Source organism: Lactuca virosa, chromosome 5 (assembly GCF_052849685.1).
Source record: "Lactuca virosa cultivar CGN04683 chromosome 5, Lactuca_virosa_CGN04683_v6, whole genome shotgun sequence".
Lineage (NCBI taxonomy): Eukaryota > Viridiplantae > Streptophyta > Magnoliopsida > Asterales > Asteraceae > Lactuca > Lactuca virosa.
The window spans coordinates 77,776,769-77,801,645 of NC_136430.1; positions in this window are offsets into that span (position 1 = coordinate 77,776,769).

Here is a 24,877-nt window from a genome sequence, read left to right on the forward strand (position 1 = left end):
AACATGCATGTTGTAAATGATGAAATCCAAGGACCTAAACCTAAGTCAAGATCATGAAAATGCACTTTTCTACAAGTTTTGGTGGAAAATCACCACATGCACTCTAAGTTTTCTTTCAAAAACGAATTTTGAACATTTCAAACTCATGAATGGTATTCAAACAAACATGCATGTGATGATCTTCAAGCTTAGATGCTAGATCATCAAAGTATGTTGTTAAAAGCTTTCAAATATGTTCATGAAGGATTTATTTCCAAATAAATATCTAAAACTTCTTTTCTGACCAAATCCGATTTTTCGCAGATTTCCATCAACAAAATAAGATGCTCTGTAAATTTCCAGAAGATAATTCATTTATCTCGAATTACTATAATTAATGCAAGAAAATAGGGCAATAAATCATATAAAATACTTTCTGGGGTCTATAAATCCTAGTTAAATTCTTGGATGACTCCTATGCTAAATAATGATCGCTCATTAAGATTCATCGATTTTTGTTACTGTTTAATATGGTTTTGAATTTTCTTTTTGTTTAGCCCCAATAAATCCTAAAACCGCTTTAGATAAATTGAAAAGGTTATATAATAATTTTCGCAGCTTATACTCTCTGTGGAAGACTTAGAAAAATATTTTCAGAATTTTTCATAATGTATTCCTATTTTTCCCTGATATTTGTGTATATTATGGACTAAAAACAGGAAAAATAGTTCTGCTTATCCAAAATTCATAAAAAGTTACCAAAACACCTTGTAGTACATTAGGATACTACATAAAATTTTTGATGATTTTTCTCTTCTGTATACTATTTTTCTCCTATTTTCTAAGATTAAATACACTTAAATACACAAAATCGGATTTCAGTATATAAAAATCACATTTGGTATTTTTCCCAGATTATTTACTCTGTAAATGAAGTGTACAAAATTTTTGGTAATTTACTTTAACTGTTTAATAATTATTATTCAATTAATGATTATTTAAGAGGATTAAACAAGGAAAAATAGCAACACTAACTGAAAAATATCTTTTATATTTTTCGCAGCTTCTACATGGATAATAAAAGTGTTACAAAAATTTTGGGCAATTTTGGAAACTGTTTCCTATTTATTTCAATTTTTATTAGAATAAATGCTCAAAAATCATAAAATTTGGTTAAACAGTTTAAAAATCAATTTTTATATTTTTCCCAGCTTAATATTGTTTAATAACAGTAATACAAAAAGTTTGGGTAATTTTGGAAACTGAGTTCTATTTTTCATGAATTTGTATCTATTTAGAGAATTAAATATATGAAAAATGGTTATACATATTCATAATCCATGAAAATTTATCTAGAAGTCGTTTAGTACATTTAAAACCAAAATCTGAAGTTTGGTAATTTTTATTAACTGGTTAGTATTTTTCATGATTTTATTCTTATTCAAGAAACTAAAATCGTGAAAAATAGTCAGACAAATCAAAAATTCAAGAAAATTTATCTTGAGGTCTTTGACTTCAATTAAAACTAAAATGCAAATTTTGGGAAATTTTAGAACTAAATTAATTTAGTTTTTGAATATTTAATCATTGGAACACCTCTTAAAATGTTAAATATTAACATTTTAATAGTGAGAAATTACGCTTAAATTGTTATATAACAATTGATTCATTGAAATTTAATTTTCACAGAAAAATGTTTATAACTTATCAATATTAAATTTTAACACATTATTGGCATAATTCTATTGTAGTAGTAAGTATACTAGTGTTAGATTTCGATTAGAGACTCACTAGCGAATACCATTATTGTAGGAATCGATAGTGGTACGTGTGGAGCATAGTCAAGGCACCATTTGCATCATCTCAATGCATATTGTGAGTATTCACGCACTCCCCTATTTTCAGTTGGTTTTTATGTTTTGGGGTGGAAAAGCATGTCCCGAAAAACTATTATTTGAATGTTGTATTTAAATTGGTTTGTATCAAACATGATTGCTATTTTATTGCTATGTCTCTCTATGTATGTCTATGCAACACGGAACATGAGAACTTATCGTATTAAGGCCCTTCCCTTATCTCTAACCATTAACTCTTTGAGCCAATGGTCATTGTGGATAGCGCTATTAGGAATTGACAACTCCTCACTCGCCCTATTGCTGGAGTGCATGATACCATATTCATCTATGGAACGATAAGCATAGATCTTGATAGGGCTTCAGTCATAGGTTTGGTTGAGACTCATTGTTTGCTCATACACATACAAACTCGTTTCTCGTTATAGCAATAAACTTGTTATTAATTATAGCAATGAACTTTGTTTCTCATTACAACAACGAACTTTTATTACTGAAAACTTATATACATGTTTTAGCAATGAAATTGTTTGCTCATTGTAGCAACGAAATTGATTGCTCATTTTAAGCAATGAAACTTGTTTACTCGTTTAAGTAACGAACTTTATCTTCCATGAGAATATGAATGTTGCATCTTATTTGGGCAACATACTTTATCTCTCATGATGACAGAGAACTCTGTTTTTTTTTTACAAACTTATTTACTCATTTTAACAATATACTTTTATTATTGGAAACTTTTATCAAAACTTTGATTTCAATTCATGGAACCAATATTATTTTGTTTATTTGTGAGTACTCACCAACTATTTTTATAGTTGACGCTCGGTTTACATGCTTTTTCAGGAATCATCGAGTAAGTGGCACTTAGGGACACTTCACTTTTAGGAGCATTCGCATGTGTTGTATTTCAATTTACATTGTAATTTCTTTTAAAAGTTGTTCAAACCCATTGTAAAATTGTAACGATTTTTAATACTATGGTTGGTGTAGTCTTTTAACTTTTGCTATGAAACCCTTTATACTGCCACGCCTCGTGTTTCCGCTTTAGCGGGGTGTGACAGAGGTTGCGCGATCTTATCACAACCGAGGTTACTTGTGGCATCCTTGACGCTACCCCGATGATTTTTGGTACCGTCAAGGAGGGCATCATGGAGATCATAGAGGAGCGGCTCATGTCTTTCAGAGCCGAGATTGTTGCAGGCCGGATTGGGGCCCGAGCTCCCTCGTTCAGGGAGTTTAAGGCGTGTGGTGCACCTAAGTTCTTCGGGGTCAGGGATCCCATCACTAGTCGACACTGGGTGGCAGACATGGAGAATGCCCAGCGTACGATCTTTTTCCCCGAGGTGGAAAAGGTCGGGTTCGCATCTTGTATGTTGAGGGATCGAGCACGAGACTGGTGGGAGGAGGTTACCCGCGAGGTCGGATCAGCAGGTGTGGCTGAGATGACTTGGGAGGAGTTTGTGAGGAGGTTTGATCAGGATTTTGCACCATCCATCGAGGTGCACCATTTAGTGAGAGAGTTCGACGATTTACAGAAGACTAGCGAGACTGTGGCGGAGATCACCGCCAAGTTTCGGGAGATGGCACTTTTGATTCCGCAGTATGATGCAGATGAGGAGATGAAGAAGATGAGGTATAATTCCATGCTGAGGGATGGCATTCGGGTGTTTGTGAGCTTTTTCGGTGCAAGACCCTGAATGAGATGGTGGAGAAGGCCCGTGAACGGGAAATTGAGTTGGAGCTCCGCACGAAGCGGAAGCCGGAGCAGGTTCAGACAGCAGTAGGTCAGGCCATGAAACCTAAGACCTCTGATCCTCCCAGCAGGGGCCATCAGGTCCGTGGTCTATGTTCCAAGTGTGGTAATCCGCACAGTGGAGCCTGTCGGACAACAGGCTCGACATGTTATGTTTGTGGCCAGTCGGGCCATATGAGTAGGGATTACCCCAAGAAGGGCTTGATTTGTTTCCACTGCAACCAAACAGGTCATAAAAAGGTTGATTGTCCGAGGTTGGTTAGAGGAGGATGAGGAGCAGTGGCGGCGCCTGTGCCCGCCACAATGAGGATTACTGATGGCCGCCCGATCAAGGTGGAGGCTCCTACGGTGAAGAGATGCGTATTTTCAGCTGACTACTAAGGAGGCCCGAGCAGCGCCTGACGTCGTGACTGGTATGTGATCTATTTCTGTCTTTTTTATTTTATTATTATGCTTATGCGTTTATGATTTTATTTAGGACCTTCTTGGTCTATGGTCTATCGGCTCAGATTCCCTTTGATTCGGGGGCTACCCAATCGTTTGTATCTCTAGCGCTCAGCAAGAAGCTTCGTGATGCTCCAGCGACTTTGGATTCCCCACTCGAGGTGGAGATTGTGGATGACCGCACCGTGAGTGCTGTGAGAGTTTTTCAGAGGAGTGTTCTGAATATGTTCGGGGAGAGGTTTCCTATCGATTTGGTTCTGATTCCTTTGCGAGGATTGAAGGTGATCATCTGGATGGATTGGTTGGGGCTATGATAGATTACGAGCGTCAGTTAGTGAGGGTTCGATCCATAAGTGCGGGAGAACTTTTTATTCATGGAGAGAGAGTCTCGCGTGGGCCAGCTCTCTGTTCGGATGCAAAGGCTAAGAGACTCCTTCAGCAGGGTTGTTATTGGTTTTTCGCTTACGTTTCGGATACAAGAGTGGAGGCCACGTCAGATATGAGTACGCTACCGATTGTGCGAGATTTTCCTGATGTATTTCAAGTGGAGTTACCCGGGGTGCCTCCCGAGAGGCAAGTGGAGTTCCGTATTGATTTAGTTCCTGGTGCGGCTCCGATAGCTAAGGCGTCGTATCGTCTAGCTCCGCATGAGATGCAGGAGTTGTCTACACAGCTTCAGGAGCTGCTAGACCGAGGATTCATTCGTCCGAGAAGTTCCCCGTCGGGATCACCGATCATGTTCATGAAAAATAAGGACGGGTCACACAGGATGTTTATTGATTATCGGGAGTTGAACAAACTAACGGTAAAGAACCATTATCCGCTTCCGAGGATTGATGATTTGTTCGATCAACTTCAGGGTGCATCTTCATTTTCCAAGATCGATCTTCGGTCAAGGTGTCATTAGATGAGGATCAGGGATGAAGACACACCGAATATGGTGTTTAGAACACGTTATGGTCATTACGAGTTTGTGGTGATGCCATTTGGGCTCACCAATGCTCCAGCAACGTTCATGGATCTCATGAACCGGGTTTGCAGACCGATGTTGGATCGGTCTGTGATTGTCTTCATTGATGATATTTTGGTTTATTCTAAGACCAAGGAGAAGCATGAGCAGCATTTGAGGGAGGTGTTGGAGACCTTGAGGAGGGAGAGACTTTATGCCAAATTCTCAAAATGCGATTTCTGGTTGCGTGAGGTGCAGTTTCTGGGGCACGTCATCAACCAAGAGCGTATTTTTGTGGATCCAGCCAAGATTGAGGCAGTAATGCGTTGGGAGGTTCCAAAGAACGCATCTGAGATCCGAAGTTTCTTGGGGGTAGCGGGCTACTATAGGAATTTTATTCAGGATTTCTCCAATATCGATGTACCTTTGACCCGTTTGACCAAGAATAGTGTGACCTTTCGGTGGGGTCCATATCAACAATTAGCTTTCGAGACCGTGAGATAGAAATTAAGCGAGGCCCCGATTCTAGCACTACCTGAAAGGTTGGATGATTTTGTAGTGTATTGCGACGCTTCTATTTCGGGATTAGGAGTTGTTCTGATGAAGAGGGGGCATGTGATTGCTTATGCATCGAGGCAGCTGAAGCCTCATGAGGCGAATTACCACGCTCATGACTTGGAATTGGGGGCGGTGGTAATTTCATTCTAGATTTCGAGGCATTATTTATATAGGGTTTGATGCACCATTTTCACCTATCACAAGAGTTTGAAGTATTTGAAGGATCAACAGAATTTGAATATATGTCATTGGAGGTGGTTGGATGTGCTGAAAGATTATGAAAGTGAGATTTTGTACCACCCCTGGAAGGCCAATGTGGTGGCCGATGCCTTGAGTCGTAAGACGGCGAGTGTTCCTGTAACAACCCGATATTTCAGGTCAATGTAACAACTAAAAGTCAAATATGGTAATCCTTTTGTGAATTAATGGAAATAACATCAAAAATGAAATGTTCAACAGTCTCAATTTGAGCGTACTAAGTGGTAGATATCGTAATAAGGTTTCCAAAAATATAAAGAACACTAAAATCCGAGTTATAACGAAGAAGTTATAACCAATTTAAGATCCGTAGCAAATCCGATAAAACACTGTTAAGCATAAAACGAGAAATTCCAATAAAATACTTTCCAACTTTAGATGTCTAAATGAAAGTCGTAGTTATCCCAAAACCGTAAACATACATAAAAAGAATGCCCAAATCTGACTTCGTATGAGGAAGTTATGATTTTTCGAAGTTTCGGACATAGTAGTAGACAGCTAAAAACTCGAATTAGAGATCGAGCGACTTTTTGCCAACATGAACTAAACGAGACTTGAAGATCTCATCTATGGTATTACAACGGTAAAAATTCTGACGAAAACGGACATCGAATGAAGAAGTTATGGATTTTTAACGAACTTTTCCTGTCCCGGCCTGTTAAAAATGTAATATTAAAAATAAATTCAAAATTAGCCAACGAAGTCTAAACGAGAGTTGTAGAGCATAATCTCGCCTCCGCGTGCATATAAAGAACGTCAAAATCGGAGCTCGTATGCTGGAGATATAAATTTATGAAGTTCGAGACACGAAAATCGAAGCTGTCAGACAGCTCACGACGTGAGCCAGAAGTTCACGACGTGAGTCTGTGACTGATGGGTTCCAGAGCTGATAGCAGGCGTCTCGTTACTGGAAGAGGATAAGGGTCGACCTCACGACGTGAGCAACTCAATTCTCACGACGTGAGACCCAAAAGTTGGCCTATAAATAGATCTCAAGTGTTTTCCGAGTTTAATTGCTCACTTCTTCCCTTTGTCGTGCTTATGCTCTGCGTTTAACCCCTCGAAGCCATCCTGAAGCCCCGGTTATCATATTCAAGTCCTGAAGGACGTTTTACGTTCCCGAGATTCCCGAGGATCCCGAGAAATCAGCTTTCTCCAGTCGAAGTTCTGCTCGACTTTTGTCTCACTTTCTTCAAGCTACCAAGTGAGTTTATACCCCCATTTCTACGCTTTTAACTGATTTTAAATGCTTTTGAACACTTTACGGGGGAGAATACAAGTAAACACACGGTTAATCTTGTGTGAAAACATTTATCTTTCGTTATACATTTCAGATTGTTTTTAATAACTATCATATGGATTTGTTAACATGCAAAACATCTTACCTTACTTTACCCTCTTGGAATAAAACCTGATTATAAATACTATAAGTTTATTTATACGTTTGCATCATATTAAGGGTAACTATTTTTCAATTTACCACTTTTATACATACAAGAACATCCACCTTTTATTATGCCTTTGTTAACATTGTGAAAAAGGATAATCATTTCAGAAACAACATATTCATTTTAATACGGGACTTAATTGAGAATCCGTGAGGCATTCATCTTCAATATACCTTTTAAGGTACCACTAGAAGTCCTGTTTATAACCAGAATCTCCCGTCCGGAGAACGTGACAAGTGTGTATAGATCTATACGGGACTAATGATCTCGCGCCCTGACTGCTAGCTACAGTCCGCGGGGGTGACAAGTGTCATCTCATTTCGACGCCTGAAGAACGTCGCTACAGGCAAATTATGATAGTACGGTTATAAAAACTCACTGGATAGACAATTATTATGGTATTACGTTTTTACGGGAAAAGTAACATATACAGTTCTTTTCACATTCAAATACAAATTTTCTTATAGTTTTGTTTTACAATAAGACTATACATCATCTTTTGAGCATGTCATATTTTCTTACAGGTTACGGTCTTGGTCAAAACCATTTATTTTTTATATACAACTATAAACACAACTGGGCAAAAACACTCTAACTGAGAGTTATACTTTTAAAATGAAATTTTTATAAAGTATACATGCATACATTGCATAATAGGGCCAATATCATATTGAAAACAATATAGAAGTATTACAGATGAGTTGTGCAGTGCAGGTATGCCTTGGAACATGTAATCGGAACTGGGATGAATATACCCTGATCAACTATATTTGTCCGAGAGCCGACTAACGTATGCCAGGGAGTAGCTGCAGTGGACAACAAGTCTAAAAACTTACCAAAAACATAACCTTATTGAATCAAACATAACATTTAGAATACTATAGGAGTATTTGGTAAATGCAATAAGTTTAAACTTTGATACTTCAGTATGTGCTTTAGTTTATAGTAAATTCTTAACCCTATTCTCGTATAGACACAATGGCTGGATTCCACCTACCAGGAGACCTCTACTACCCCAATCAAGGCAATGGGGGATGGGAGGAAGATGACCCAGAAGAGGATGAGGAACCCATGGAGGAGGAGGAAGAGGAAGGCTCTGATGGGACAGACTCAGAACCAGAAATAATCAATCCACCAGCCGTCCGACCTCCTGCGGTTCGAAGAGGTTTTCAGGGACCAACTCCCGTCTAGGGAAGTCACATTCACCATTGGAGTCAACAGCAAGGATTGCGCCCTCCCTATGGCATGTGTCGGGACTTCTACGACGTCAGTGGTGGAAGTTCAGCTGACCGACCTCTCCTAGTCATGGTGGGCAAAATAGCCAACCAGTCCTACCAATTAGGAGTCCAAGCGAGCCGGATATCCGTCGCCTGGACAGCCGAAACCGACGTAGAGGTACAAGGTAACACAGCCGATATCCGTCGCCTGGACAGGTTGCAGGAGGATGCCCAACTCCACACGACACACTCCAAGGCCAACTAAACACAATCCTCTCTGAGATAAGGGAAATAAGGGAGCAGCAAGCAATCAGACACAGAGTCAAGCTCCAAGCGCAAACCACATCGCAAGTAGTACATGCCCGACTCCCAAAATTTTGTTATAGAATAGGATCTCGACTAAAAGTCTTACTTTTCTATAACTGTTGCAATCGGAGACCTTTAGAAAGGTCGAAAATTTTCCTGACTCCAAAATGTAACCCAATATATGTTTAATATATAAGTAAGTACTCCTTTTGTGTGTTAATTCTTTGCCTACCACTCGAATTCATAAGTTTATCTATAAACTCTAATTATGAATCAAAATCGAGAACCTTGTTTATGTCGAACCAAATTCATGAAATGTTGAAAATGGCTAACTCATTAACACACGACTTTCAAACATATGAGACTTATTGTCCTCCATTAATTTTGTTTCAGCACGATGCCTACTCGTAGGTCAGCACGCCGAAATATGACACCAACACCGCCACCACCACCTCCAACTTACGATCCCGCTATGGTACAGGCTGCCATCACCACAGCAGTAATAGCTATGCTATCCCAAATAAACTCTAATGGAGCTGGAGGGAGCGGGAGTAGTACCAATCATCAGAACCATGGCACTGGTCATGGTCATATTAGGGAATGCACCTACAAAGAATTCTCGAACGCCAAACCGAAAATGTTCAACGGCACTGGAGGAGTCATTACACTTATGCAATGGTTTGAAAAGACCGAGACGGTCTTTGAAATCTGTTCATGCCAAGAAATAAGCAAGGTCAAGTTTGCTGCTTGTACCTTCACAGACCGAGCCCTCACATGGTGGAAGGGCCATGTGAAATCCGTATCTCTTCCAGTCGCCAACGCCATGAGCTGGGAGGACTTGAAGATCCTACTCTAAGAAAAATGCTGCTCGAGGGGCGAAATTCAAAAACTAGAACAGGAACTATGGAACTTGAAAATGGTTGGTTCTGACCTAGCCGCCTATACGGCCAGGTTCAGTGATTTGTCAGCCCTATGCCCGGGAATGGTCAACCCGGAGCCAAAGAAAGTGGAAAGATACATCTGGGGGTTGTCACCCGAGATTCAAGGGCATGTTTTGGCTTCCAACCTAGTCACATTCAACAGCGCGAAGCGCCTGGCTCAACGACTAATCGATCACGGGGTTAAACATGGTACTATCACAGTTACTGTTGACCCTCCGTTGGGAGGTAGAGGACCGAAGGAAACCCTGGAACAAGAGAAAGGGGCAAGCCCCGCAAGAGAGCCCCAAGAGGCAACAGTTAGTGACAGTTCACGCTGTAACTGTCCCTGCCACCCCCGCACCAACAAAGCCGTACATCGGCAATCTGCCGAAGTGCAATAGGTGCAACTTTCATCACCACGGACCCTGCCGTGAGATGCATTGCACCAAGTGCAACCGGAAGGGACACACTGTCCACTTCTGCAAGGAACCAACCGCTCCAGCCGCAAATGTAGGAGTAGGTCGTACTTGTTACGAGTGTGGAGCAACGGGACACTTTCGAAGGGACTGCCCGAAAGAAAACAATGGGAATACTGGTGGAAGTGGCCGAGTATTCGCAATGGGCCAGGAGGAAGCCATTGTAGACCCCACTATTGTTACGGGTACGTTTCTCCTCAATAACTCATATGCCTATATGTTATTTGATAGTGGAGCGGAGAGGAGTTTTGTGAGTCATAGTTTTAAAAACGTACTCAAACAAATCCCTCAATCATTAATTGAAACTTTTATAGTAGAAATGGCTAACGAGAAAACAGAAAGCGCTAAGGAAATATACTTAAACTGTACCCTCTCATTAAACAATAATTCCTTTCCAATCAACCTCATGCCAGTCTCAATAAAAATTTTCGACGTCATCATAGGCATGGATTGGCTAAGTTCTCATCGTGCGGACATTTTATGTTATGATAAGGCCGTTCACCTTAATCTGCCAAATGGCGAAGCCCTCGTTATTTATGGAGACAAACCTAGCACCCCTCTTCGTATCATCTCTTGCATCAAGGCTCAAAAATATCTACGCAAGGAGTGTCACGCGTTCTTGGCACATGTTGTGGATGTGAATCGAGGAATAGAAGACTTCAAGGGCGTGCCTGACGTCTGTGACTTTCCTGATGTCTTTCCTGAGGATCTTCCAGGAGTACCGCCTACGAGACAAGTCGAATTCAGAATCGACTTAATTCCTGGAGCCACCCCTGTGGCCAAAGCGCCGTATCACTTAGCCCCAACAGAGATGCAAGAACTATCCAGTCAACCGAATAAACTACTCAGCAAAGGATTCACCCGACCGAGCTTCTCACCTTGGGGAGCACCAATGCTTTTCGTGAAAAAGAAAGACGAATCATTCAGAATGTGCATCGACTACCGAGAACTCAACAAACTTACCATTAAGAACTGGTACCCCCTACCACGAATAGACGATTTGTTCGATCAACTCCAAGGAGCAAACTACTTTTCCAAGATCGATCTGAGATCGGAATATCACCAGCTGAGAGTTCTTGAGAGCGATGTTCCTAAGACGGCCTTCCGAACCAGATACGGTCACTACGAATTCGTAGTGATGTCGTTCGGACTAACCAACGCACCCGCCGTGTTCATGGACTTAATGAATCGGGTATGTCGTTCGTTCCTGGACAAATTCGTGATAGTATTCATAGATGACATACTCATTTATTCAAAAAGTAAAGAGGAACATGGTCAGCACCTGAGACAAGTCTTAGAGACGCTGAGAACTGAGAAGCTTTACGCGAAATTCTCAAAATGCGAGTTTTGGATTAGGAAGGTGGACTTCCTAGGTTACGTGGTCAGCGAAGAGGGAATCTACGTGGACCCTTCCAAGATCAAGGCTATCCAGAATTGGTCTGTGCCAACAACGCCAACCGAAATTCGCCAATTTCTAGGCCTTGCTGGCTATTATCGCAGGTTCATACAGAACTTCTCCAGCATTGCAAAACCTCTTACCTCCCTGACTCAGAAGGGTGTAACCTACAACTAGGGGGAAAAGAAAGATACTGCATTCCAAACCTTGAAGCAAGCCCTATACAGTGCACCCATCTTGTCCCTTGCAGAGGGGACAGAAGACTTCGTAGTATATTGCGATGCTTCCAATCAAGGGCTGGGTTGTGTGCTAATGCAGCGAGGAAAGGTTATTGCGTACGCCTCACGACAACTGAAAACACATGATGTCAACTACACCACTCACGACTTAGAACTTGGAGCAGTGGTGTTCGCTCTGAAGATTTGGAGGCACTACCTATACGGTACGAAGTGCACCATTTTCACAGACCACAAAAGCCTTCAACACATATTCGATCAGAAGGAACTTAACATGAGGCAAAGGCATTGGATTGAGCTACTTAACGACTACGAATGCGAAATTCGTTATCATCCGGGAAAAGCCAATGTGGTGGCAGATGCCCTTAGTCGTAAGGAGTACTCTGGTCGAAGAGTAAAGTCATTAACCATGACGATCCATTCACACCTGTCAACACAAATCAAGGAAGCTCAATTGGAAGCCTTGAAACCCGAAGTCATGACAGATGAAGCACTTAGAGGGATGGACAAGAATTTTGAGATCAAAGGTGATGGAGTTCGTTACCTCATGAACCGAATCTGGACACCGAAGTTCGGTGGGTTCAGAGAAATGGTTATGGACTAAGCACACAAGACCCCATACTCCGTATACCTAGGTTCAGATAAGATGTACCTGGATCTCAAACAACTCTACTGGTGGCCAAACATGAAAGCAGAAATTGCTACCTATGTGGGCAAGTGCTTGACTTGAGCCAAGATCAAAGTAGAACATCAGAAGCCCTCAGGTCTACTCCATCAGCCCGAAATACCTGAGTGGAAGTGAGAGCATATTTCCATGGACTTCATAACCAAACTACCCAAGACGCAGGGTGGTCACGATACCATTTGGGTGATCGTCGACAGGTTAACCAAATCTGCCCACTTCTTGCCTATCAAGGAGACCGATAAAATGGAGAAACTAACAAGAACCTACATCCGAGAGATCGTGCGACTTCATGGAGTACCAATATCTATCATCTCGGACCCATACAGTAGATTCACTTCAAGGTTTTGGCAGACGCTGCAGACAGCTTTGGGAACTAGGGTCGACATGAGTACAACATATCACCCACAAACTGACGGGCAGAGTGAGAGAACGATCCAAACCCTAGAAGACATGTTGCGAGCATGTGTAATCGACTTCGGTAAAGCATGGGACGTCCACTTGCCATTGGTGGAGTTCTCTTATAACAACAGTTATCACACTAGCATCAAGACTGCTCCATTTGAAGCCCTTTACGGCCGCAAGTTCAGATCACCTATGTGCTGGGCGGAGGTGGGCGACACGCAGTTGGTGAAAGGTCTAGTCCCTGATAGTACTCTCACTGGTCTGGAAATCATAAGGGAAACGACGGAAAAGATCATTCAAATTCGAGAGCGACTGAAAGCCTCACGAGATAGACAAAAGAGCTATGCCGACAAAAGGCGAAAACCCTTGGAATTTCAGGTTGGTGACCGCGTTCTACTGAAGGTCTCACCCTGGAAGGGCATGATACGCTTCGGGAAATGGGATAGCTAAACCCAAGGTACATTGGACCCTTCGAAATTACTGCAAGGATTGGTCCAGTAGCTTATAGACTTCAACTTCCAATCGAACTTAACAAAGTACATCCGGTGTTTCACGTGTCTAACTTGAAGAGGTCTCTATCCGACGAAACTCTTGTAATTCCACTCGAGGAAATCAAGCTGAATGAAAATCTTAACTTTGTGGAAAAACCCGTCGAAATCATGGATAGGGAAATCAAACGAACTAAGCAGAGTCGCATACCAATAGTGAAGGTTCGCTGGAATGCTAAGCGGGGACCCGAATTCACTTGGGAGCGAGAAGATTAGATGCAACAAAAGTACCCGCATCTTTTCCCTAGTTCATAAACTTTTGCTTTGTAATTAATTTCGGGACGAAATTCCCTCTAACGGGGGGATGATGTAACAACCCGATATTTCAGGTCAATGTAACGACTAAAAGTCAAATATGGTAATCCTTTTGTGAATTAATGGAAATAACATAAAAAATGAAATGTTCAACAGTCTCACTTTGAGCGTACTAAGTGGTAGATATCGTAATAAGGTTTCCAAAAATATAAAGAACACTAAAATCCGAGTTATAACGAAGAAGTTATAACCAATTTAAGATCCGTAGCAAATCCGATAAAACACTGTTAAGCATAAAACGAGAAATTCCAATAAAAAATTTCCAACTTTAGATGTCTAAATGAAAGTCGTAGTTATCCCAAAACCGTAAACATACATAAAAAGAATGCCCAAATCTGACTTCGTATGAGGAAGTTATGATTTTTCGAAGTTTCAGACATAGCAGTAGACAGCTAAAAACTCGAATTAGAGATCGAGCGACTTTTTTCCAACATGACCTAAACGAGACTTGAAGATCTCATCTATGGTATTGCAACGGTAAAAATTCTGACGAAAACGGACATCGAATGAAGAAGTTATGGATTTTTAACGAACTTTTCCTGTCCCGGCCTGTTAAAAATGTAATATTAAAAATAAATTCAAAATTAGCCAACGAAGTCTAAACGAGAGTTGTAGAGCATAATCTCGCCTCCGCGTGCATATAAAGAACGTCAAAATCGGAGCTCGTATGCTGGAGATATAAATTTATGAAGTTCGAGACACGAAAATCGAAGCTGTCAGACAGCTCACGACGTGAGCCAGAAGTTCACGACATGAGTCTGTGACTGATGGGTTCCAGAGCTGATAGCAGGCGTCTCGTTACTGGAAGAGGATAAGGGTCGACCTCACGACGTGAGCAACTCAATTCTCACGACGTGAGACCCAAAAGTTGGCCTATAAATAGATCTCAAGGGTTTTCCGAGTTTAATTGCTCACTTCTTCCCTTTGTCGTGCTTATGCTCTGCGTTTAACCCCTCGAAGCCATCCCGAAGCCCCGGTTATCATATTCAAGTCCTTAAGGACGTTTTATGTTCCCGAGATTCCCGAGGATCCCGAGAAATCAGCTTTCTCCAGTCGAAGTTCTGCTCGACTTTTGTCTCACTTTCTTCAAGCTACCAAGTGAGTTCATACCCCCATTTCTACGCTTTTAACTGATTTTAAATGCTTTTGAACACTTTACGGGGGAGAATACAAGTAAACACACGGTTAATCTTGTGTGAAAACATCTATCTTTCGTTATACAATTCAGATTGTTTTTAATAACGATCATATGGATCTGTTAACATGCAAAACATCTTACCTTACTTTACCCTCTCGGATTAAAACCTGATTATAAATACTATACGTTTATTTATACGTTTGCATCATATTAAGGGTAACTATTTTTCAGTTTACCACTTTTATACATACAAGAACATCCACCTTTTATTATGCCTTTGTTAACATTGTGAAAATGGATAATCATTTCAGAAACAACATATTCATTTTAATACGGGACTTAATTGAGAATCCGTGAGGCATTCATCTTCAATATACCTTTTAAGGTACCACTAGAAGTCATGTTTATAACCAGAATCTCCCGTCTGGAGAATGTGACAAGTGTGTATAGATCTATACGGGACTAATGATCCCGCGCCCTGACTGCTAGCTACAGTCCCCGAGGGTGACAAGTGTCATCCCATTTCGACGCCTGAAGAACGTCGCTACAGGCAAATTATGATAGTACGGTTATAAAAACTCACTGGATAGACAATTATTATGGTATTACGTTTTTTACGGGAAAAGTAACAGATACAATTCTTTTCACATTCAAATACAAATCTTCTTATAGTTTTGTTTTACAATAAGACTATACATCATCTTTTGAGCATGTCATATTTGCTTATAGGTTACGGTCTTTGTCATTTGAGACTGCATTTCACTTTTAGGAAAAATATAGGATTTTCCTGGTTCAAATACATACAGTTTATACAACGATCTTTCATACTCATTTCATACATTTGTTAGAAAATATTGGATTTTCTGGAAAACATACACGAACTTTCGAATGGCATACATTTTATCAAAACACTACTTATGAACTCACCAACTTTATTGTTGACACTTTTTCTTTGAAATAACTTGTATTCTCAGGAAAACGCTAAATTAGGTAGCAATCACTCTTGAAGATTAACGCGCTGGCGTTAGTAACATATTTTGGATCACCATATTGTATTTGATATTTAAACATGTAACACATATAATCATGTAAACTTTTCAAATATATTTATATTATGGTGGTGTGTACTTTCTTTACTATTCAATTGTTATGATATTGTACATGACGTCCTCCTCCCCCGAACGTTTCTGCCGTTCAGGTTTGGGGGTGTGACAGTTCCGATTCGAGATGTCTGCTTGAGGATGACGGTGATTTCGCCTTTATTGGATTTGATCAAGGAGGCCCAGGTGAAGGGTTTGAAAAAGGAGAATTGGAAGACTGAGCAGATTGGGGGGGGCAAATTCCATTGTTTGTTTGAGACAGCCGAGGGTTATTGACTCAATGTGGCAGAGTCTGGGTTCCTGCATTTGGAGGAGTAAGGCAAAGGATCTTAGAGGAGGCGCACAAGTCCAATTTTTCTATGCATCCGGGGGCCACAAAGATGTACTGAGACCTGAGATTGAGCTATTGGTGGACCTGCATGAAGCGGGAGGTTGCGTGGTTTGTCGAGTAGTGTTTGATCAGCAGGAAGGTCAAATCCGAACATCAGAGGCGTCACGGAAAGGTGCAGCCACTATCTATTCCCATGTGGAAATGGGAAGAGATCACCATGGACTTTATCACGAAGTTACGTAAGACGGCGCGTGGTGTGGATTCCATTTGGGTTATTGTGGACAGGTTGACTAAGAGTGCGCATTTTATTCCGATTTCCGAGAGTATCTCCGCTGAGAAATTAGCATATATTTATGTGCGGGAGGTAGTGGTCAGGCACGGGGTGCCAGTATCTGTGGTCTCGTACCATGATGTTCGTTTCACCTCCAGGTTCTGGAGGAAATTCCATGAAGGGTTGGGTACTCCATTTCATTTCAGCACTGCTTACCACCCCCAGAACGATGGATAAAGTGAGCGAATGATTCAGATGCTTGAGGATATGCTTCGGGTATGTGTATTAGACTTTGGAGGAAGTTGGGATACTTACCTTCCACTATCAGAGTTCTCATACAACAATAGTTATCATGCTAGTATTGACCGACCCTCGTTTAAGATGTTGTATGGTCAGAGGTGTAGGACCCCGGTTTGTTGGGGGGAGGTGGGGCATCGAGTCATGGGTAGCACTGAAGTGGTGCTTAAGACCACAAAATTGATTCAGCGAGTGCTTGAAAGACTTCGGGTTGCGCAAAGTCGTCATAAAATCTATACGGACCGTCGCCGATCAGACCTCGAGTTTCAGGTGGGAGATTATGTATTGCTGCAGGTGTCACCTTGGAAAGGTGTCATTTGTTTTCGAAAAAAGGGAAAGTTGGGGCCACGATTCATTGGTTCGTCCAGGATTTCTACCCGGGTCGGCATGGTTACTTATCGGTTGGATCTTCCGGATGAGCTCAGTCAGATCCACAACACCTTCCACGTGTCTCAGCCCCGTAAGTGTGTTGCTGATGAGGCTCCGGTTATCTCATTAGATGACATTCAAGTGGATGAGAGCCTGAATTATGTTGAGAAGCCCATTGCAGTACTGGATAGAAAGACTAGGGCTCTTCGTAACAAAGAAGTGAAACCAGTGAAGGTGCAATGGCAGCACCGGAAAGGCTCTGAATGGACCTGGGACCCAGAGGACGAGATGAGAAAGCATTATCCAGATCTTTTCGCATCAGCAGGCTTCGAGGACGAAGTCTAGTTCAAGTGGGGGAGATTTGTAACGGTCAGAATCCAGGTATTTACATTTCTTACCCTTAGTATGAAACTTTATGGCAAATTGGTCCCTTCGTACGCTGAGCGTATTTAAGGAGTACTCTTAGCGTACTAAGGATGATTGATCGCAGAGGCTCGTCACGTACGCTGGACATGCCAAGGGGAACGTGGGGCGTACTTGACTGAAGACCAAAACCCTAATATTCGGCTTGAGACCTATATAAATGTCCTTAAGTCCTCTGGACCAAACCCTGATCAGCCTACAAAGCCTCATTTCATCCCTTAACCTCAGATTTCCTTGTGAGTGTGATTCTTGAGCTTAGAAAGTGTGTTGGTGGCCATTCTAGAGAGAATTCAAGAAGGAGAAGGTGGTAATCAAGCCTTGGGTGTCATTGAGCTTCTAGATCTAGCATCTAGTTCATCTTGAGGAACTTCTGGAGGTATAAAGTCATGACCTTGTCATCTCTTTTCATTGTTTGAGATAGGGTTTTGTTATAGAGTCCCTTTTTGGCTTTTAGACCTTCTCTTGTGAGTTGAGCAACTCCAGAGATTAGGATTGCTAGATCTAATCCTTTGAGCATGTTTGATGCATAAAGGTGCCATCGTGAAGGTTGTGTTTGACTCCATACTTAAGTTAAAGGTCTTAAATGAGGTCTTAATGGAAAGAATGAAGTATTGGGGTCACTCATGACATGCAAGGGCATAAAGTTGCCAACTTTATGCCCTAGGTCGTCTTAATGGACTCATATCTAAAGATTGATGCTGAAATCCCAAGTATTAAGCACTTAATGATCGATGATGCATGTCCGGCTTGTACGTCGTGCGTAATTATGTATACGTAGCACGTACAACTTTAGGGTGTGGTACACTGAGCGTACTGTAGTGGTACGCACGTACAACTCCAGTTGGGTTTGCGCTTTGTGTGGGCTTGTAAGCTTATCGAGCCTTATTTAGTTTTGGGCCTGGTCCCATTTAGTGTTTTGGGATGATATTTTGATTTGGGCCATAGTTTTTTGGTTGGGCCTTATTGGCCCATGGGGTCCACTAATGGCTTTTATCTTGGATCTTAGGCCCATTTGCAAAGGGAAGACTTTTGGGCCACTATGGAAGGACTTAGGTTTAGGTATTTAGACTCTTTGATTAGATTGTGTTATAATCCTAATTTAGGGTTAATTGTATCATTGTTCAGTGTGGTTTCGGACTGTTAGGTGAGTAGCTTTTATGTTCAGCAGACTGAGCTGAGTCTTCTCACTACACTCATGGGTCGAAGGCACCAAGGCCGACCCATTAGTTGATATAAGATGATTAGTAATGGAGTATGTAATGGTTTGTTATTTGATATATGTGTGAACTTATGTGAAGACCATGGGAGGAGCCCATGGCACTTGGCAAGACCATGGGAGGAGCCCAAGGCTCGGGGATACAAGACCATGGGGGTAGCCCGTGGCATTCAAAATAAAGACCATGGGGGTATGTGTGAATGGCATTATGTGATTATATGTTTTATGTGTTTTGGGAAACTCACTAAGCGTGTGCTTACAATTTTGTTGGATGTTTCAGGTACTTCTAGTTATAAGGGTAAGGGCCCGACTTGATTGAGCGGCGTGCATTCTCCAGTGTTTTCGCATTTAATTTTGATACTTTGATCTTTTAAAACACTATGGTCATGTAATGGGATTTTTGGAAACAATGGTGGTTGGTATTTAAGATTATAAAAGTTAAAAGATTTTCTGTAAAATTTGGGCTGTTACAGCGAGTGAGAGGAAGAACAATCTTGGAGAAATCCTGAATGAATCTCTTATAATAGCCTGCCAACCCAAGGAAACTTCAGATCTCATATAGAGACTTCGGGACCTCCCACTGCATCACCGCCTCGATATTGGCCGGATCGACCAAAAATTTGTTCTGATTGAAGAGATGTCCCAAGAACTAAACCTCTCACAACCAAAACTCACACTTGGATAATTTATCATACAACATCTCCTTCGTCGATACTCCAAGAATTGACTTTCACACCCGATTCATTAGGTCTATGAATGTTATCGGTGCGTTGGTGAGACCAAATTGCATCACCTCGAACTCATAATGACCATATCGAGTCCGAAAGGTCGTCTTCTCAATGTCCTCCTCTCTGACCGTCATCTGGTAATACCCCAATCTCAAATCAATCTTGGAGAACCAAGATGCAACTTGTAGTTGATGAAAGAGATCATCAATCCTTGGGAGTGGGTAACGCTTCTTATTGTCAACTTGTTCAACATCCGGTAATCAATACACATACGATGTGACCCATACTTCTTCTTCACAAATAAGATCGGCGCTCCCCGAGGTTAGCTACTTGGTCGGATAAACTCTTTTCCTAACAGCTCCTGAAGTTTCGAGGACAAATCTTGCATCTCGAGTGGTGCGATGTGATATGGAACCTTAGAGATAAGTGCTGCCCTATAGATAAAATTAAGCCTAAACTCAACCTGCCTCTCGGGAGACACACCACGTAAATCCTCTGGAAACACATCGAGAAACTCTCAAACCACAAGGACATCGGCAAGGGAATGTCCCATCTCATCTATAGTATCAGTCAAATAAGAAAGGTATCCCACACAACCCTGGTACCCTCACCGTAGACAGTTAGTTCTCCCCCACTTGGGGTACGCACCGTCACTAACTACCACTCACAGTCGACCAGATCTTAAAACTTGATTAACCAATCCATACCCATAACTACTCACACATCTCCCATCGGGACAGGGAACAAGTTAATCAGAAACTGCACCCCGAAAATCTCCAGCACACAGTCATGGAAAACACTCGAAGCATAAACCTTGTGTTCGTTGGCGATGGAAACTCGCAACAGACACTCCAATACTCTAAGAGCTATGTCGAAGCTCCTACTGAAGGACAACAATAGAAAGGAATGAGTCACACCGGAATCGAACAACACTAAAGAAGACAAAGAATTCACTAGGAGTGTACCTAAGAAAATCATAAACATGAGCATACCGATTAAAATAAGAGATAATCGAAGCATAGATAGATACATACCAATAAAGACGTCAGCCGCCGCGCTGACATCCTCTGTTGTCAACTGATAAGCATGACCTTTGTCCTTCGGAGACCTAGCTCTCCCTGACGGCTATCCGTGATCCTTAAATTCGTAGGGGTCATTGATAACAAAACCTCATACCATGTAGTTGCTAATGCGGCTGTAGCTGTTGGTAATCCTTTGCATAACGGCCCTCCTTGACATATAGGTGGCATCCCGTTGCCGACCACCATAACCCTCGTGCACCTTGCCACACTTGCTGCAAGTGTGACCCTTATGGCCTCCAAATCATGAATCAGTTGGCTTGAATTGGTTGGTTGTTGGCTGGGGGTGGACTAGGGTTTTCCTCTTCTCCCTTTTCTGAGTCTCTAACTCGATCTCTCTCCTTCGGGTGTGGGACTGCAGCTCTGCTAGTGTCCGATAATGGGTCGTCGATAAAAAATATATGATCTCAGTCTTGAGCATGCTCAAGTATCGTGACATTTGTACCTACTTTGAAGCAATGTACTCAGGACAAAACATGGCCCTCTTTTTGAACATCTTGGTGATCTCTGTCACCGATTCTATCGTTTGCTTGAGCGACATACTACTGATCCAATCTCTCACACACACACACACACACACTCTCTCTCTCTCCACCAATGGAACATACTCAATAGGAAACATCTCCATGAACTGTTCCCAAGTCATTGCGGCCTGCTCCGCATGAGAAAACGTCTGTGTCGCGAACTTCTACCAGTCCTTCGCCCCCAATCGAAGAAGGTTCATTGTAAATGTGACCTTCAAGTTCTCTGGACGCGAACAAGCATATAAACATCCCTCCACATCGGAGATCCATCTCATAGCAACAATCAGGTCCTTGATGAAACGTCCCAAATTCTAGAATACATTTTTCATTTTTTAAATAGAATAAACACCCATTTTATATAGATACAATCTACGTAAAACCATTTGATTATAAACTATAATTTAAAATCAGAGTTATAAGGAAAGAGAACACAGAATCTTGAATCATAAAAAATGTTGATGTGTGTGTATAGTCCCACCATCGCTATGTGATAAGTGCCTAAAACATTAAATCAACAACTGTAATCCAAAGCTTATTTAGTTCCCCAAAATACCCCACACAACAACACACATACAGTGCATGCACACATGAGCCTTCAATCTTCCTGGACCGCCTTGGAAGGCCAGTAGGATACCTAGACCACTCTCTCGCAATCCTACAGTCTAACTGGACTGCCTCTAGGGGCCTACAATATTGTTGGACAACTCCATTGGGCTTATAGTCTGACTAGACCGGCTCGCAAGGCTTATAATACACCTGGACTGCTCGGGTGTATTGGCCTACAACACAAAGCAGGACTGCCTCAACCCAACCACAATATGTTGACATACGTAAATATATATAAACTATAACCAACAAAGCACAAGTAATCATAACCGATCTATCAATCTAACATATCACTACAACATACTAATCATCCTACACACAAGAATACATACTTCTATACAAAGTATAGTGAGAAAACTCACATTGTGGTCTAGTAAATTAACAATACAGCTCACACGAATCCAAGAACTGTTACTATGAGTGACCTATGCTAGAAATCGGGGCTAATCCTCAATATGTAGGCCAAAAACCCTCAATTTGGCCAAAATTCAACTTAGACGAAAAGCCAATGGTCAATGGTCAAAGTCAACGGTCAAAAGTCCATCAGCTGGCCACTATGTCGTGGCCAAATATTTTCCACTTCGCGGTGACCTCACGAAAAACAGTGGTGAAGACCGCCTATCACCATGTCGTGGTGGCCAACCCACCACGTCGTGGAACCTGTTCTAGTGTGCTTAATGCATTAAACTTTTAATCCTTCAAGGTACTCATTCATACTGTCTATAAGACTTTCTTACACCTAAAGCATCATACAAATCATTACTTTATAGACATGCATGTCTTGATCTCAAGCTAGATCAAAATGGTGAAAATGAGGCCAAAACCTAACGCATGGAATCAAAACTCAATCAAACTTCAAATTCGGAACATATAATGTTGAATCATGAAAAGTGACCCTCTTAAACTTCAGCTACCGCGGTCAACAAGCTACTGCAGTCAAGCTCCCTCTTCAGCATCTGAAGTCATCAAAGCCAACCGCAGTCACTCTTTACTTAGTTTATTTTGTCTTTCTGTAATACTCTCTATTGTCCAGTATGCCTTGCATGGCTACTCTTAGAGAGTGAATCTAATGTAACTCCTTAAGTCTCTATAAATAGAGCTCATTCTCTTGTATTCATTACAGATCTATCATTCTGAATACACATCTCTGAAGTTATCTTTTCTATCTCTAATTACTCATCTCTTCTTACACACAAATCTTACTAGAATATAACTGATTACAATCTCTCTTCGGAGCAAGTCTTGTGTGACTTAATCACTAAGTTTGATCTCACTTATTAACTTGGCTTGAATGCATTCCTCGTTATGAATCAACTTATGTGTATACTTGATATAACAATTGTTGTCATTTCCATTTCTTTTCTATTCCGCAACTAACTCTCTAACTCTCTAAATCTAACTTATTAATATTATTGTTGAACTTTTAGATCCTTCGAGATTAACTATTCCGCAACTATACTTGTTCTAACGTTTGTTCAAGTGTGTCTCAAAGTTTTTCTCTCAACAATTGGTATCAGAGCCAATAGTGGTTGCCTTTTGAAAACGAAACTTTGATTTTCAAAGGGCCTTCTATACCACTAAAGCTCATTTCTTAAAACAAAAAAAAACTTCAAAAAATATGGCACAATCGTTATCTCTGAATGTTTCCACCAGTGTTGGTGGTTCTAATCGAGCCCCAATACCGGTAGCAAATGAATATCATCACTGGTCCCAAAGAATGGAAAGATACTTAAGGAGACTTGGTAGAGATGTATGGCGATCCGTAGAAGAAGGACCACATGTCCCAGTCCTTACAACCAGTCCAAACTAACGGCGCTACAACCAGACTAGGAGGAGGTCAACCAGTCATGAACCGTCCCACCAAGGATGATCTCGATGAAATGGAAAATGATGTTGTTGCTTTTTATGAAATCTCCTGTGGAGTTGCTCCTGACAACTTCGATATTGTCATAAATTGCAAATCAGCAAAAGAGATCTGGGAAGTTCTCAAGAATTTGTACGAAGGCTCAGAACAAGAACAAGACAAGAAGCTTACTACCGCACGCAATGAGTTCAACAACTTCAAAGCTCATACTGGCGAAAGCTTGGAAGACTCCTTCAAAAGGTTCAACCTGATAGTCACCAAGTTATCCAATGCGGGCACCATCCGCAGTAACCATGAAACAAATCTTCAGTTTCTTAATGGTTTGGGAAGACATTGGACTACGGCTAAGATGATAGTCCAAGGCGATAGAAAGATTCATTCTTTGTCATTCTACAAGCTCTATGGAGAACTGCAAGCACAAGAATCCACCGTACTCAAAGACTGTGCTGACTTCGGAGGACCACTTGCTCTCATAGCACAAGCTCCACATAATCAATCTTACTCTCCCTCGTATGACACACCACCGCAGTCATACGAAGCTGACTCAGAGTATGACGATGAAGAAGAATTTCAGAAGGCTATTGCTCTGGTTAGCCAACAGTTCAACCGTCTACCACGTCCTTCCTTCCGCAAGAATCAACAGTTCAACAAACCTCCATTCAACCGTAACTTTAGTCCCCAGAATAACCATTCTCGATATCCCAAAAGTTCTCATCCACCACCGCAATCTCAAAATACTCAACCAAAGGAGACACCGCAGTCTACTCAAACCACTGACTCCGGTACTCCCTCAGAAGACAAGACTGATGTTGTAATTTGCCACAAATGCAACAAAGAGAATCATTTTGCTAGAGATTGTAAGGCCAATGTAGTAAAAGACAGAGCATTCTACCTTAGAATGGCTCAAGAGTTGGAAGATAAGGAAAAGGCAAGGGCATACATAGCCCATGTCAAAAGAGACCATCAAGTTTGGTCATCCGGAGACGAAGATGAAGCCATCAGCAGTGCCAAAGGAAAAGGGAAAATCTACATGCTGGCAACTGCGGATGATGATGGGTCTACAAAGCTAGACAAGAACTACTGCTACATGGCAAAGGATGGAACTCTAAGCATCGTCGAACAGGTAAAACTCATGATCCAAACTCTAAACTATAGCATGCATGACTGTCAACCTTACATAGATGA